Here is a 15,679-nt window from a genome sequence, read left to right on the forward strand (position 1 = left end):
TAACTGTAATCAATCATTGATGTTAAATCTGCAACTACTTATACATGTATAAAGTAGTTTTTTGTGCAAGAACATGGGACAGATGCTGCTTAAATCAGTTTCCACCCCAAAACTGATCACTCAAAATTGTGGCGTGTGGAGTTTCAATAGCTATAGCTGCAGCTGAGAATTATTTTTGCAGCAATTCTGCCTACACAAACCTGAACTTGCTTCTCACTGATTCTGAAAGGGTGCGACCACTGGGAGATTTTCATCATCCACCCACAGGGAGGGCTTCTCAGGAGCAGGTGTGACATTCCCTATGGACACTGGGGATAACTCCCCTGCACTTCTTGGAAACAGTGTCATGGGATCTTTTACACCCACCTGAGATGGGGCCTCGGTTTAATGTCTCATCCGAAAGACAGCACCTCTGATAGTGCAGCCCTCCCTCAGTACTGCACTGGAGTGTCAACCTAGATTTTTGTGCTCAAGTCTCTGGAGTGGGACTTGAACCCACAACCTTCTGACTCAGAGGCGAGGGTGTTACCAACTGAGTCATGGCTGACATGGCTGCTGCAAATGAGAATGGTAGACTCGAGTTGACAGTTACCGCGTATCTTTAGAGACTGACCTCAGAAACTGCATGAAGGCGAGTTGTCTCTCGAACATTCTTCAGGTAATTACAAGCGAGTTCTGGGTCCCGCGGCCTCTCCTTCTCCTCAGCTTCCACTGGGAAGGAAGCACATCTCACTCACTTCCCACTCCTCCGGCTCCCTTGAGCCCCATGAATCACCCAGTGTCATATCCTCACTGATGCGATCTAATTCCCCCTGGATGATAGTATGAGTGGGGATGAAGAATCAAGTAAACCAGAGGGTGAGTTGGCGGGGATAGAGGCAGAGGAACATGGAGCAGGAGGTCTCTACAGGAACTCACAAATGGACTAGAGTCCAACTTCATCGCCTTCATTTCTCTTTTCATCATCGTCCACCTTGTCATCATAGTTCATTAGGAGGTAGTGTGTTTCCTCCTCGTCATCATCTTCCTCATCCTGTGCCCCCTGTTGTGTACATACAGGAAAGAGGGTAATAGATAAAAATGTGAACATTACCCCATTGGAATTAAGACGACAGAGAAGTGGGTGGAAGCTTGTGCTTTGTGGCGCTTCACAGAGATGCTAGGGCAACAGTGTAGGTGTTCAATCACTAACCTGGTGCTGGAAATATGCCCTCAACTTTGCCATCTCCCATTGCAAGAGCTGAGTGTCTCACTATGAGCTCCATGGTCTTGCGTCATAGGGCATGAGGTGCTTAAGGTTGGGGATGCCCCTCTAGTGGTCTGCCTCTCACAGGCATTGTGCACCAATTTCTCTTGCAACAAGATTGAGTCAATTAGGGGCAGACTAGCAACATAATTTCATAGTGTCCTAAAACAGCCAAAGGGCCCATTAATAACCGAAACACTTATTTTAAGCAGGCCCGGGATGACTAAGGGGCACTCGAACCAATCTGGTCTATATCGTGGCCTGGTATTGGTAAGTTTAGAACCCATTTTGCACTGAAAAATGGGAGAAATGAGATACAATTCTGTTTTCTCCCTTTTAACGATTTTTTAAACTGAGTTTGTGATCCTTGTAAAATTCATGTACACAACACCCACTGCATTTCCCCCATCTACGAAGTCTGTTAGGTCCTCAAAGAATTCTATGAAGTTTAGTTTGTCAGAAATCGCAACATGATTTTAGACAGCTCAGGTCACAGATCCGAAGCCCCACTCAAAGACATTGAACTCCTATGGTGATTACGTGATTATGGTGTTTTACACAAATCAAAAGCAAAATAATGAGGATGCTGGAAATCTGAAATAAAAACAGAAAATGCTGGAAATACTCAGCAGGTCAGACATCGTAGAGAAACAGAGTTAACGTTTCAGGTCAATGATCCTTCGATGGGTCATCGACCTGAAACGTTAACTCTGTTTCTCTCTCTACAGATGCTGCCTGACCTGCTGAGTATTTTCAGCATTTTGTTTTTATTTATGGTGTTTTACATCCTGATATACTCACATCAATGAGTGGTGTCCCAAAATGTACCTTCTGATTTGGATGAGAAATCTTCCACTATTGGTACTGCTTTCAGAATGGGATTAGAAAGGACACAGTCAGAACTACATACACACTTGGTGAAAACTTCATGGCCTAGAAATTGGGTTTTGGCTTAGCCAGGGCTTTAGCGCCGGAAGTTAGTGCCGGCGCTAAGTCCCCTGCGCGCACCAAAAATTCAGTGGCGCCGCGCCCAAACGGCTGCCGGCGCTACTGAAGGGTCTTTGCGGCGGTACATCGGCGCTAACTGCCGTTTCGCGCCGCAATTCCGGCGCTGCGGCACCCGATGCGGTGCGGCAGGCTGGGGACGTGCAGGTCTCCTCCTCCCGTTAAGGAGGAGCTGCCTGCACCCGGCCGCGGCCCGCGCAAATCAGCTTAAAAATGAGCCCGGCACCTCGGACAAGTGCCGGGCTTGCATCTGTTCCGGGGGGGGGCGGGGGGAGAAGTCCGGGGAGGGAGCTGCGGGCAGGCGGCCGGCGGGAAAGTGGCCGGCCGCCGCGGGGTCTTTAATGCGCCGGCGCAAACTGGAGTAAGGCACCTCTGCCAGAACGTTGCTTGCGGCTGCCACGGGCGAGGCGGCCGCAACTCAATTTCGGAGTTCGGGCGGGTTACCACGGCAACCGGGACGCTGCGCACACCGATGACGTCATCGGTGCCGGCGCAGCGCTACCGGTGCAACGCCGATTTAGGGCCCCAGGGAATTTTTAAACTGGCCATAACTCTGGCGCTAGTCCCTCTAGCGCCTCAAAAGCGGCGCTAAGGCAACTGAATTTCTAGGCCCATGAGTCCATTAGGGTAAAATAAAATACACCGTAGGTGCACACATGCATAAATAAGTATAAATAATAAATTATGTGCCTGTGTTGAATTAAGAGATACTATGGACATTGAACTGCACTAATTAAAATGTTTCTTAGTTAGAAGTAGCTTTGGAGCCCAACGAATCAAAGAATCACCGCCATGACGTATTTAACTGTTAAACAGCACTTTCAAGATTTAATTAGGGCTGTTACTTTTAATATATTATTCCATGGCCACAAGATGGCACTATCACATTACCTTTCTCACAACCTCATCATCATCGCCTTCATCAAAACATTTCAGTAATATCTGATACTGCATTGGCAAAACTTCAATGATTAGTTCACTTGAGCCAAGAGACAAACTATATATCATCTATACATTGTGATTCATAAAGCTCATGCTGATCATAAATAGTGGCACTTGTGACAAATTTACAAAAAAATAGTTAAATCAATCACAAACGTGTTCTACATAAACATTCCTTGGAAAATTATTGAATTAATGGGATTTCACAATATCATAATTATCAATGCTGCAGATCATTTTATTTTCCAAAATTCAATTATTGTACCAGACACAGCACATTAGAACACCAGTAAACTGGAGTGGCATAGGTTCAATTCCATCTTTCCCAATCTGTTAAACTCCCGATTTTAGGTATATTCCATTGGGGAGTCTTCTGGCTAGCATTCAGCATCTTCCCACAAGGAGAGGCAAAATAAGAAGGAAAGACCTCATCTGGCCACTCTCACATAACAAAGAGTAATACTTGTAGAAGTCGTAGAGTGAGTTACTCGGCCACATTCATAGCACTAGGACATGTATAGCCTGGGGACATCTACAGAGAGAGAAAGGGTGAAAAACAGAGAACTAGAAAAACAGAAACAAAATTGTACCATCAATACAATTGTGGTACAGTATTACTATCTGCATACAATAGGGTACAAATATATTGTTTATAATATTCTGTATTTAAAAATGAAACAAAGGGAAATATGTATCAAAATTAATCTCATCACAGTAAACAAATGACACAGACAACCACAATCTTCTATTAGCAGTCACCTACATTATGAGCAGTTGGCAATCTTAGTTCATTTTTGGAGTGAAAAAGATAGCTATAGCTGTGAAATTACCTCAAAGCTTCTCCTGCTCCTCAGCCATAAGCTTGTCAGAAGTGCAACAGTGACCCCATTTGCGCGTAAACTAGGTTTCTGCTGGACTCTAGTGGTGGAATGGGAGCAGGTCCGAGGAAATTCCCACCCTATGGGCAGGATTTTCATTGGGCTGTGGAGGCGGGATTGGAGGCGTGTGGGGGGTTAAAATTGCATAAATTGGCGGGTGGGCCCAAGCCCGCCTCCAAGCAATTTTAAATAATTCGTGTCTAGTGGTCCCGTCTCCGTCCCACCTTCAAGAGGCGGGATAGGCCGTTAAGGCCCTTAACAACCACTAAATTGGCTCTATAATGCCATTTTAAAAGGCCTTTGTGAGTATAACCCTTTTCCCATGTGAAACACGCCCGTTTTGAAACACGACAGCGAAACCTGGCAGGAGCACAAGTGGATTGCTGACTATCAGCTGCAGCTCAAACATTAAAGAGGAGATTTGATCAGCCATCATTTGCAGGTGGCAGGACTTTGTAGTCTCAGGTCTGGGGGAACTTTTAGAAGTCATAACCACAGCTGTGGAAGTTTGGAGCCTGACACCAATCTCCAGTGTGACCTCCTGGGAAACCCCTCTCACCACCTTCACTCAGCGCTTCCTCAAATGAGGCATATACCAGAAGCATCAGTGCCATTTATTTCCTTACCTTCTGGGCATTCTTTGAGGAAGAAGACCAGCTGCGGCACCAGCAGAACCAGGAACAACAGCAGCACCAACAGGAGCTGCTGCTCACCCACCTGAAGCTGCACAGGCCAGAAGGGGCCAACGCATGGAAGCCCGTCGGCGCAGGAGATACCCCCCAAATAGGGTCTACAGACACAGGGTCAGCTACATCAACATGTCTGAGCAGCAGTGCCAAAGGTGGCTACGAATTTCGCGACAGGTAGTGGGTGACATCTGCGCAATGTTGCAACAAGACCTGGAGCCCAGAGGACCAGGTGGACAACCCTTAACAGTGGCCGTCAAAGTCACCACCGCACTCAATTTTTTTTGCCTCAGGCTCATTCCAGGGATCAACAGCAGACATCAGCGGCATCTCCCAGGCGGCAGCACACACTTGCATCATGCAGGTAACCGATGCCCTCTTTGCCATCGTGCACAATCACATCCATTTCACCAAGGATCAAGCAAGTGTCACGACGCGTGCAGTTGGATTAGCTAACCTGGCAGGCTTTCCAAGGGTGCAGGGCGTCGTTGACTGCACACATGTGGCCCTTAAGGCACCCCATCACAATCTAGGAATTTTTGTCAACCGCAAGGGCTTCCACTCCCTTAACATTCAGCTGGTGTGTGACCACAAGAAGGAAATTTTGTATGTATCTGCCAAGTACCCTGGCAGTTGCCATGACTCTTTCATACTGCGCCAGTCTAGTGTGCCTCCGCTCTTCAGTCCGCCAGACCAACTTAACGGATGGCTACTTGGAGACAAGGGCTATCCCCTGAGGACGTGGCAAATGACGCCGTTGAGGAGGCCAGCCAATGAAGCTGAGGAGCGCTACAACTCCAGCCACATGTCCGCCAGAGCCATAATCGAGCAAACCATCGGTTTGCTGAAGATGCACTTCAGATGCCTGGATAGATCAGGTGGAGCCCTGCAGTACTCAGCAGCCAGGGTCTCCAGAATCGTCGTGGTTTGCTGCGCACTTCACAACATGGCACAGCGTTGTGGTTTGCAGATTCCTGAAGACCAAGTGGCTCCTCACTTATCCTCCTCAGATGAGGAGGAGGAGGTGGGGGAGAGCGAAAACGAACATCTTGCAGAGGCCCATCAACCAGCGGCAGCAGTACGCGAGAACATAGCTGCCCGGGATGCAAGGAACGCAGTCATCTTTGCCAGATTTGCTTAGCCTAGCCACTGAGGGACTTTTGCCTCGCATCTTCTTACCAGAGCATCGACAATGGCCAAGAACCAGCTGACTCCTAGCAATTTGACCACCATAATGACAATTCCAAGTAATCCTAAGCCCTCAATGTGAAAGTCCCATTTGCGAAATGACACACGCCACAACTACAGCAATAGCCATCAGATTTTTTATTAACCTTATTGATCTGATGGCTTTTTCACATAAAACATCAAATTTCACCCAAGTGACTACCCTTGTGACTATTTGTGCAGTACCTTTCTCTTACGCGTGCTCCTACGTGGTGCTTCCCCTGTGGCTTCAGCAGATGTGGAGGCCCCTTGCTCACTTTCCTGCTGCCCCTGTCTCGACACTTTTGGCGGGCATCCTCTGGGGTTGCGAACCTGTGAGGGCTCGTCAACAGTCTGCTGCTCCTGCGGCTGTGCAGGGGTTGAGATGCCGATCTCAGCTGGGTGTGGACTCTGGTGGGGTTCTGACCGAGGGCTCTGCAGTGGCATGGAAGTGTGAGCGCTTGGAGAGGAGCCCCCACTTCCTTAATGTCTGCCACCAACTTCCCTCTCATGGGTCAGGTCTCCCTCAGCGCTTGCAAGTGGCTTGAGAGCACCTTGCTGCACATCAGAGGGGCCATGGGGACCCGTATCTGCACTGGCAGTCCTACTCAGAAGGACTTCCATGAAGGTCTGGTTTCTCTGCTCAATAGATGTCCATCGCTCCTCCAGAGATGTCATTCTATTCTGATCACTCACCATGTTTTCTGCACTCTGGTAACTTATCACCTCTATGGAGGTTGCCATCCTTTCCATGGTGATGCGTTCATGCGCCAATGACTCCACAAAGGCTCTGCTCATGTTCGCTATGGACTCCTCCATTCGCTCCACACCCACAGCGATCCTGGAGACAAAACCTGTCAGAGACTCCTGCATCTGTTCCTGGAGTTCCAGCACCACTGATCTTGTGGATGGACCCAGAGATGATGACTCACCACTGCTGTCCCTGTCTCCACAATCTGCCGATGCTCACTTGTGAGCTGTGATACACCAGGTGACAACACTACTCTATGTCCCGAAGGTCCCACCAAGGTGTGAGTGTCTGTGCTGGTGCTGGGTGTGGTGAATTCTGCTGACACTGCGCCCTCAGAGGTTGCAGCTTCCTCTGAGGAGTCTGGAAGCTCAGGCTCTTCCTCTTGGACAGTGGGGACGGGGGCTCTCGATGGTCCTGTGGGGGAGTAAAGGAAAGAGTTAGAGATGTGAGGTCAAGGTTACATGCACATTGCATATTGCAGATGATCATTAGTCCATCTGTTAGAGCTTCAGAATCATGATCATGCAAATGTCAACGAGATGTAAAATTATTCTGTCACCAGTTTGCTGTGACGCACCCGTCTGTCCGTCCCCCACTTGCGCATCATCTTCCACTGCGATGATTTCCAGGATTGCCTCCTCCCAGGGGGTGAGCTGGGCTACTGATGGTGGCCGTCCTCCTGTCCTGGCTCTTTCCCTTTTATTGTGGGCTCTCTTTTCCTGCAATGAGGGAGACAAGTGGAAGTTGAGTGAGAATGAAGGAGTGAGTGTAAAGATTCCATAGCACAGATACGTAGAAGGAGACAAAGATGGAGTGAGGTGGCAAGACCAAGGGCCCTCCCTGTGTGTTGTCAGTTATTTTCATAGCATCACAGTGATAGGGAGTGTGAGGGCTGCATAGTCGAATAGTTAGGTGAATGTGACCATAGAGAGGGAATGGGTAAGGGTGCATGGATGTCAGTGTCAAGTGGGATGTGGAGGAAGAGATTGCTAAAGCTGAGTGCTGGTGAGGAAAGGCAATGGGGATCAGATTGAGGGTGATGGGAAATGCATACTCACTTTTCAAGTGCACAAAGTCATCTCTTCCTGCACTGTATCCAGGTTCTGTGGGTAACCGTTAAGGAGTTGACCTCCTCTGCCAATTGCAGCCACACAGCCTTGGTCTGCTGGGGAGGCTTCTTCCTCCCTGATGAAGGGAAGAGCACCTCCTTATGAGATCTAGCTCCCTCAACCAGAGCTTGCAGGGCAACGTCGTTGAACCTGGGAGCAGCCCTAGGTCTGTCGCTGGCCATTGTGACTCCAGGTTCCTCCAACAGTAAATGCCAAAAGGTTGGCAGCCTGCAGAAGAAGCAAGGCTTGTTGCAGACCTTAAATGCAGCAGCAATGATGACGTCATAAGATGAGACTTTCTGACTGGGAAAACTCATTTGCCAAGAGTTCCCACACGCTGGAACTCAATTGGACAATTAAGTTAAAATAGCATCAATCTCCCACATCGATTTATATTCGTGTGGATACCACGACATGCAGATTTCACGACACCAACCCGCCCCTGAATTAAAATCCAGCCCTATATCTTTGTATATATTTAAAGTCTGTTCTGTAGTGTATACTTCCTGTAGCTGGAACACTTACTTCCCATGCATGGTTTGATCGTTTCAACGAGCAATAGAGAAGATGCCCAACCAAGGTATGTTTGCTGTTATTTTTGTGGGGTCAGGAGAAGCAAGATTACAAAAATAATCTGGGCCGGTGCCACCCCCGGAACCCCCTACACAATTGCAGATCCCCTGCACTTTCTGCCAACTGGGGTGGCCCGATATTGGTAGGCCTCAATCAGGTGAGCTGCATCGGGATGGCCATATGGTGCACCACAGCTCGCCATCCTAATATTAATGAAGCCGTGGCGCAAAATCACTGCCACTTTTCTCTTCGAGAGCAGGCGATCGGCAAGCGCACTCTGCTGGTCGCCCGCCCAAAACTTGAAATAGACACTAATGTTAATATATTGATCTCCATTTCTTCTTCTTTCCCCGGATTGGGTTATTTTTCCCACCAAACTGCATTAATTTATAAATTTATGTGAAACAAATGATAAATTTATCCAAACTTCTTGTAATTTCTTCACAATTGCTTCTACTCCCTTGTGGGATAGTTAAATTTTTAATCCCTTCTGGCAGAAAACCAACAGAAAATGGGGCCTAGCATGGACTGTCAGTGTAGTAGCACTATGCATAAATACCCATATACGTGATATCATATGCCATCTTCTCTTTTCGCAGAATGGCCATAACCTAGGAGGAAGAAGGCAGTTATTTTTGATTATGATTGCTTCTGCATTCAGCATCACTCACCACTGGAAGCAGGGACCAGTTCAGATACACAACATAAAGGTTATTAGTGAGCTTGAGGAGGAGACGCAGGATAAGTTATTGATTACAGCAAAGGTGAAGGAGACTCAGGAAGGGTAGAAAGCCACTGTCTGGGTTGCTTTGATATTGTGACCTCATAAAATCAGCTCTGAAACAGACGATACTTCATGAGCAAAAACAGTTAGGTAAGTCATTTGTTTCTGCGGAACATAATAAAAACTGACCCGAGTAGCGTTGCAAATTCTATCACCCAGTTGTGTACTGTTATGGAGCAATGGTTGTCTTCCCTCCAGACTGGCATTGAGCATGAAGCAACATCAGTGGCATCTGGAGAGAAGAACTAAGGCATGGAGGCATCTAGCATCTCAGAAATTCTTGCACTGACAATGCCACGGCACTGAAATCCGATTAGGCACTTTGCAGCCTTCCGGACTCAATATTGAGTTCAACAATTTCAGATGATAACCTCGGCCCCTATTACATTTTTACTTATATATTTTTTTCCACCCCTTTGTTTTGGTTTTTCCCTCCCCCCACCTTTCCTTTTTTTTTTCTCTCTCCCACATGGCAGCTGTCTCTCATTCTGCCAGAACATTTCACACCTAATCTGAGCCGTCTTTTGTCTCCACTAGTCCTATCACCATCTCGTCTGGTTTTGAATACCTCTTAATGTCTCTTCACTTCTTTTGTTCTATCGCAGCCCTGCCTTTCGATCTATTTCATTTCCTTTCCAGTTTTGAAAAAGGGCTCACCCGAAACGTCGACTCTAATTTCTCTCCACGGATGTTGCCTGGCCTGCTGAGTTTTTCCAGCATTTTCTGTTGTTATTTCCAAAATCTAAAATGGTTTTAAGATCAGCTTCATTGTGCTTGGAAACAGAGTCATGAAAACCAGAGACAGATTTAGAAACCTTGTGGTACTACAACTGTTTTTGCTGACATGGATCAGTGGCTACCTTCAGCGCTCATCGTTCACCAGTGACGTGTGTAGAAGCATAGGAACAAGCGAGTGAACCTAAAGTTATGTCTGGTCTCTTGCCAACATGTGCACTATGCACACAAACAAAAGCAATGGTTAACAATATGAAGATATTCCTTTTTTAATTCACTTCAAAAAATACACTTAACATTGCACAAGGGATTTTAATATCTTTAATTCTCTCCTTTTGATTATTGTACTATAATCAGCATATCAATACAGTGTTTAAAATGAGATTATGAATGAGGATGGCTATGTTGATGAGTAGATGTTTTGTAGGCAAGGCATGGGATGATAGCTGGGATTTTGCTGAAGTTGAGGAGGTTGATATGGTCAGGATCAAGTGGGATGTGGGCAGATTGGATTTGGAAAATGACTTCTGAGGAGTACGGTAGGTGATTTAAATGTTGGGAGTGTCAAATAGCACAGATTTGGAGACTGCTTGGAGTAAGCCAGTAATGGATGGCGTGATGAGCACTGCAGAAGTTAGCCAGGTCAGAGCATTGGGAGGCTGTGGATTGGACCCGTCCAAGAGAGAAAGCAATCTAAGCCTGAAGCAGGATAATAGTTTGGCAGGATAGCAGCCATTAAAGCACTGTTGATGAGATGCTAGGCTGGAAGTAAATGCAGCCAAGTATGAAAAAGCCACCTCTCAATAGGCAAAGGTGTTCCTCTACACTTGAGGAAGTCCCACAGTAATGTAAAAGGAAGAGAGACCCAGCACGTGGAAACTGAGCATTCTCCAAGAATGTAGGAGAGGAATATTGGGGCTGGAAATGAGATATTATGTAAAAATAAGGTGAGGTAGATGGATGTCACAAAATATGCTGTTTGAAAATATTTGCACTATTGCAATATTTTAAGTTGCACTTTATTTTTTGCTTCTCAGGTGAACGTAAAAGATCCCATGGCACTATTTGAAGAGGAGCAGGGGTGTTCGCCTCGGAATTCTGGACATTATTTATCTCTCAACCAACATCACTTAAAAAAAAATTATCCAGTCATTATTTCATTATTGTTTATGGGGCTTGCTGTGCGTTAATTGGCTGTCACGTTTCCTACGTTACAACATTTCAAAAGTCCTTCATTGGTTGTAAAGTGCTTTGGGATGTCCTGCAAAGCACTATATAAATACAAGCTCTTTCTTTTCATTTATGAAGATATGTAATAAATTGTTATTGTGAGCTGGCTACAAAAGAGTGGCAATTTTGACAATGAAAACAATTGGTGTATTATGAAGCTACAGAAGAACAACAGGATGTGCAGTATCATAAAAATTATATTTTGACATACAAATGTGCACATTACAGAGATTATCATTTTTAGGACTTGGAAACAGATACAATACATTGTATGTACATTACAATTTTTTTGCATCAGGAATTAACTGCATTAACTGATGGGCAGTTTGGACACAAGTACATTTGAGTCTCATTTTCCTTTTGTTGTAGGATTAGTTCAAGCTATGGACTATACAGAACTGGAATAAAGCTCTGATCAAGTAGATCCTCAGTAAGACAGTAAGCAGCATAATACTTGCCAGTCTCTACAACAGAGTAGGCGTTGTACATTTAACATATCAAATAATTAAACTGTCAATCAAAATGACTAAAAGTTGAGTACTGCCCATATATTTGCCTTCAACCCATGTCATTTGACAATGGAAATAATTTTACATTGATATGAACAACTAAGTGCTTTAAATGGATAATCATGTGTTAGTCAGGACAGTGAATGTTACATTTCAAGTTCCATTACATTTAATAACATTTACAGATTACAACCATAAATAGCTTAGTCTTTTGAGAATGTGAAAAGTTAAAATTTTCTCGGTCTGTATAAGCATTTGTACAAAAGTTGTAATTAGGAAAGACTACTGCGCATACTTTAAATGTTTCTTCTAAATTTACCATGCAGGAACAATCCGTTGCTGGATTCCCAGTTCTGTCCTATAAGAATTGTCAATATTAGAAAAAAATCAGCTCTGTGCTTGATGGAGAAAATTATAAAGTCAAAATTAGTATTCTCATCAACTAGTAGGTAATAATGCAAATAAAAAATAATGAGCAATGATGTTGAATTTGTTACTCAACTTTAAAGAGGGAGCATTATTCATTTATTTAGTGTTTTTAATCTTCAGTAGTATTATTTGTTGTTGCCAATTTGTTCCCCTATCTTAAATAGCGTCTGTTCAGCAAACACTGTATTACTTCTGATGAAAATATTTAGGGTTGGGGCAAGAGGTGAAGACCCACAGGTGATCTCTAATGTGAATAAATTCAAGCTAACACTAGTGGTTTGCTGCAGACCACGAGGAGGAGGACAGGTTGCTATTTGAAGAGATAAGAAAGATGTGTGAGAGCAGGAAAGTTATTTTAATGGGAGACTTCAATCAACCCAATATAAGTTACGAATATTGTGCATATCGGCTTCATGACTCCATGAGAAACTATGAGAGACAATGCTCACCTTGGCCTGATATTTGTAAATGACCCAGATAACAGAAGAACTGGAAAATAACCTCAGAGTGATCAAGTTTAACATGATGTTGGACCTAATTAAAGCAAAGACCAGATTTATAACTTTAAAAAAATGCTAATTTCTAATAGAGGAGGGAAGAATTGAAACAAATGGAAGGACGATGTTTGTCAACATTTCAACAAGGCAGAAGACCTTCAAAAGTATAATGCTGGACATGCAGAACAAGTGCATATCTAAGATCAATAAGCTCAGACTAAACAAGTGTGCCCCTAAATGGATTAACAAACAAATTAAAAGTGAGATAAAGAAGTAGAATAAATTAAAAGTGAGATAAAGAGGAATAATGACATCTACAAATCCTACAAGGAGAAAGGAGATGTGCCGATTGGAATTAATATCGAATCATGCAAAAACAAGTTGAAAGGCTGGTCAGAGGGGCTGGTTAGAGGAATAACCACAGCTGCAGAGGCAAAATATAACAGTAAAAAAATCTTTCAGTACTACCATAGCAAGAGGACTATCACAGAATAGGTGAAAACATAAAAAATGCAAATAGGCTTGAAACTGATGACGAGCACAAGATAGTAAATATTTAGAATGATTAATTCCCAAAAATATTCACAAGGGAATACAAGAACATGCTCTTCCCCCAAAAAGAGTACCAAGACTCCAATAAAGAAGCTGAAAGTGCTCAAAACAAGTAAGTGGGTGGCTTATTATAAAATTACAGATGCACTATCTACAAATACCCTATCAATTGCCTGCTGCATGCTAGACTCCTGTGGTGGCACAGTCTCAGAAAATTTTGCCCACTGATTATATGAAGTAAACAATGTTTATTTTCTCAGTTATGACTTAGTCTTCCTCTTTCATAGCATGTACTTCCATCCCATTTCATATCTAAATGTAATCGGTCAGCGTGCTTGCTGTTCACTTTCTGGGGAGTAACAGTAATAATTTTGATAGTCATATTTGACATGCATATATTACTATCTGCATAATGTGCATTAACAGCCAGTCTGTGTAGGTGTACACTTTCGTGTGTTTTGTCTCTACAGTGGCAACATTTTCATCTAGCTCTGCTGAATCCATATATGAGGCTATAATCATCTTGGAAGACATGGAAAAGGCAGAGGAGAGCAAGTACTTCACTGGCAAGAGTAAATCATCTACAGCCAGGGAAGTGAGTTCACACTGTGCTACCAAAAAGACTAATTACCTGTTACTTGATCTTCTGTAATATTGTGAATATACAAAGGCCGGAATTTTGCCGGCGCTCAGAGTGCAGGTTTGGAGGCGGGACCACTGTCAAAATCGCAAAGAATGACAGCGGGTAGGAAACCTGCCTCCAATCAATCTTCCCAAGTGTCGGGTCCCCGATTTGCGCATGGACCCGACACCTAGCGGCGGGAAGAGGAGTAAAGCCACTTACCTGCCTGTTAACAGATTCTTGATAGTTGTTAACAGGCTCTTTTTCAATTTTGACGCTTCTGCCTCGGGGTTCCCGACGTCCGGACACCACGCCAGGCAAGTGTGGCGTGTTGCAAATCTGGTGTAATGTTTCTGCATTGATAACAGCTGCAGAAGTGGTGTGAAGGGTCCAATGGTGCACTGGTGAGTTTCAGAGGTAAGAAAATGTTGGGAAAATCATTTTTAATGCATTTACACTTTTCTGTAGGTAACAAGTTTTGAATTAGATGTCTAGTCCCACCTCATTGGGAGAACCTCTCTCACCAGTAACAGATCGCTTCTGTAACCGCACCTGTAGCTGTCATCTGTTCTAGCCTATGAAGGGAGTCATTGGAGCGCCTGGGTGCAAGAGCTCACCTTTGTACAGTGATTGTCAGCACTTCAATGCTGTCAAACACTGAGAAATGAGCTGTCAAAAAAAATTGTGCGTGGTCCCTTTAAGAAAACCGGCAGATGACGTGTCATCAAATGACATCATCTGACTGGTTTTCTCTTAATTGGCCGGCAAGCACGCAGGGCGGGCTTAACAAGGTCAATCAAGGGAAAATCATGTCCGTGGGCCGGGTGCAGTTGGGGGCGGGACTGGAACCCGGAAATCAGCTGACCCGCTCCCAAGCCGCATCCATTTACAAAATCACGGTCAAAATGTCTGTAACATGAGGCAAAATGGCACATCAGTCACATTAAACAGATGCTGTCCTTCAGTTACTCCACCAACATCCCAGATCTTTGTGTAACATTTCCTATGCAAAATAATGTAGTGGCTGTTCACCTTTGTGGGTGCAAAAGTAACAGTTTCTGCAATATTATGTATGTAAATATTGGGGAAACCATTGCCTGGAATTTCTGCAGTAACTTCGGTGGAAGATCGGGAGAACCTCCGGAGAAACAGCATAAATGACTAAAAACAGGTGTCTATCCTGTTTTCCAGGATTTCTACCCACTCCAGTGGCATAAAAGATTTACTTGGATGTTAGTTCTTGATGCCAAAATCACTCTGTTATACATAAATATTAGGTTAAAGCAACTGGTGAAACTAAAGGGCCGATTTTAACTGAGCCTGAATCAGGGTATGGCGGCAAAGCAGCCGGAGAACCAAAGTATGAGGCCCCAAAAATATTAACTCCCAGGCCTCATTTACATACCCCAACACTGACCTCTGCTCAAAGCTGGCGGGAATGACATCACCCTCAGCGGTTGGGAGTCAAAATTGATGGTGGTGGCGGGGGATAGGGGGAGTCAGGCTGCTGCCAGGGACCCAAGGAAATTGTCCCCGGCAAGGTAAGTAAGCATTTGGGGTGGGGGGCATTGGCAATTCCTGACTGGTGGAGTAGCCTGGGGCAGAGGATGGCCTATGCATCCTTGTGGGGCCAGGAGGAGCTCCTACTGGCCCACAAAGAATCTTTAAAAATTTGAAAAAATATCACTTATTAGTGCTTTCTATGGCCAGGATCCTTGCTGTTGCCAGCTTTTGCTGGTAGGTTGGAGACTATGCAGGCCTTAGATGGGCCCATGATTAAAATGCCGTATGCATCTCGATGGGAGTCTTCAGGATGCGACTGCCATTTAAATTAAGCCTCCGCTCCTCTGGAGTGAGACACCTTTCCGTGCCTGAATTCAGGCAAGTACAAATGGTAGGGTAGAAATGCACTGGGAACATGACGC

The 15,679-nt window shown here is 44.8% G+C and overlaps 1 protein-coding gene across 1 annotated transcript in view; it reads right to left on the minus strand.

Moving 5' to 3' along the window:
- Positions 1 to 11,324: 11,324 nt before the first annotated feature.
- The window catches only part of LOC147113406 (coiled-coil domain-containing protein 172-like), a 140,960-nt gene continuing 136,605 nt past the window's right edge, over positions 11,325 to 15,679 (minus strand). The window contains exon 9 of the mRNA XM_085994417.1: positions 11,325 to 12,012. The gene's annotated coding sequence lies outside the window, so the exon portion shown is untranslated. The remainder of the gene's footprint in view (positions 12,013 to 15,679) is intronic.

This window comes from Somniosus microcephalus, chromosome 8 (assembly GCF_052327205.1).
Source record: "Somniosus microcephalus isolate GS21.2 chromosome 8, FLI_Smic_1.0, whole genome shotgun sequence".
Taxonomy (NCBI): Eukaryota; Metazoa; Chordata; class Chondrichthyes; order Squaliformes; family Somniosidae; genus Somniosus; species Somniosus microcephalus.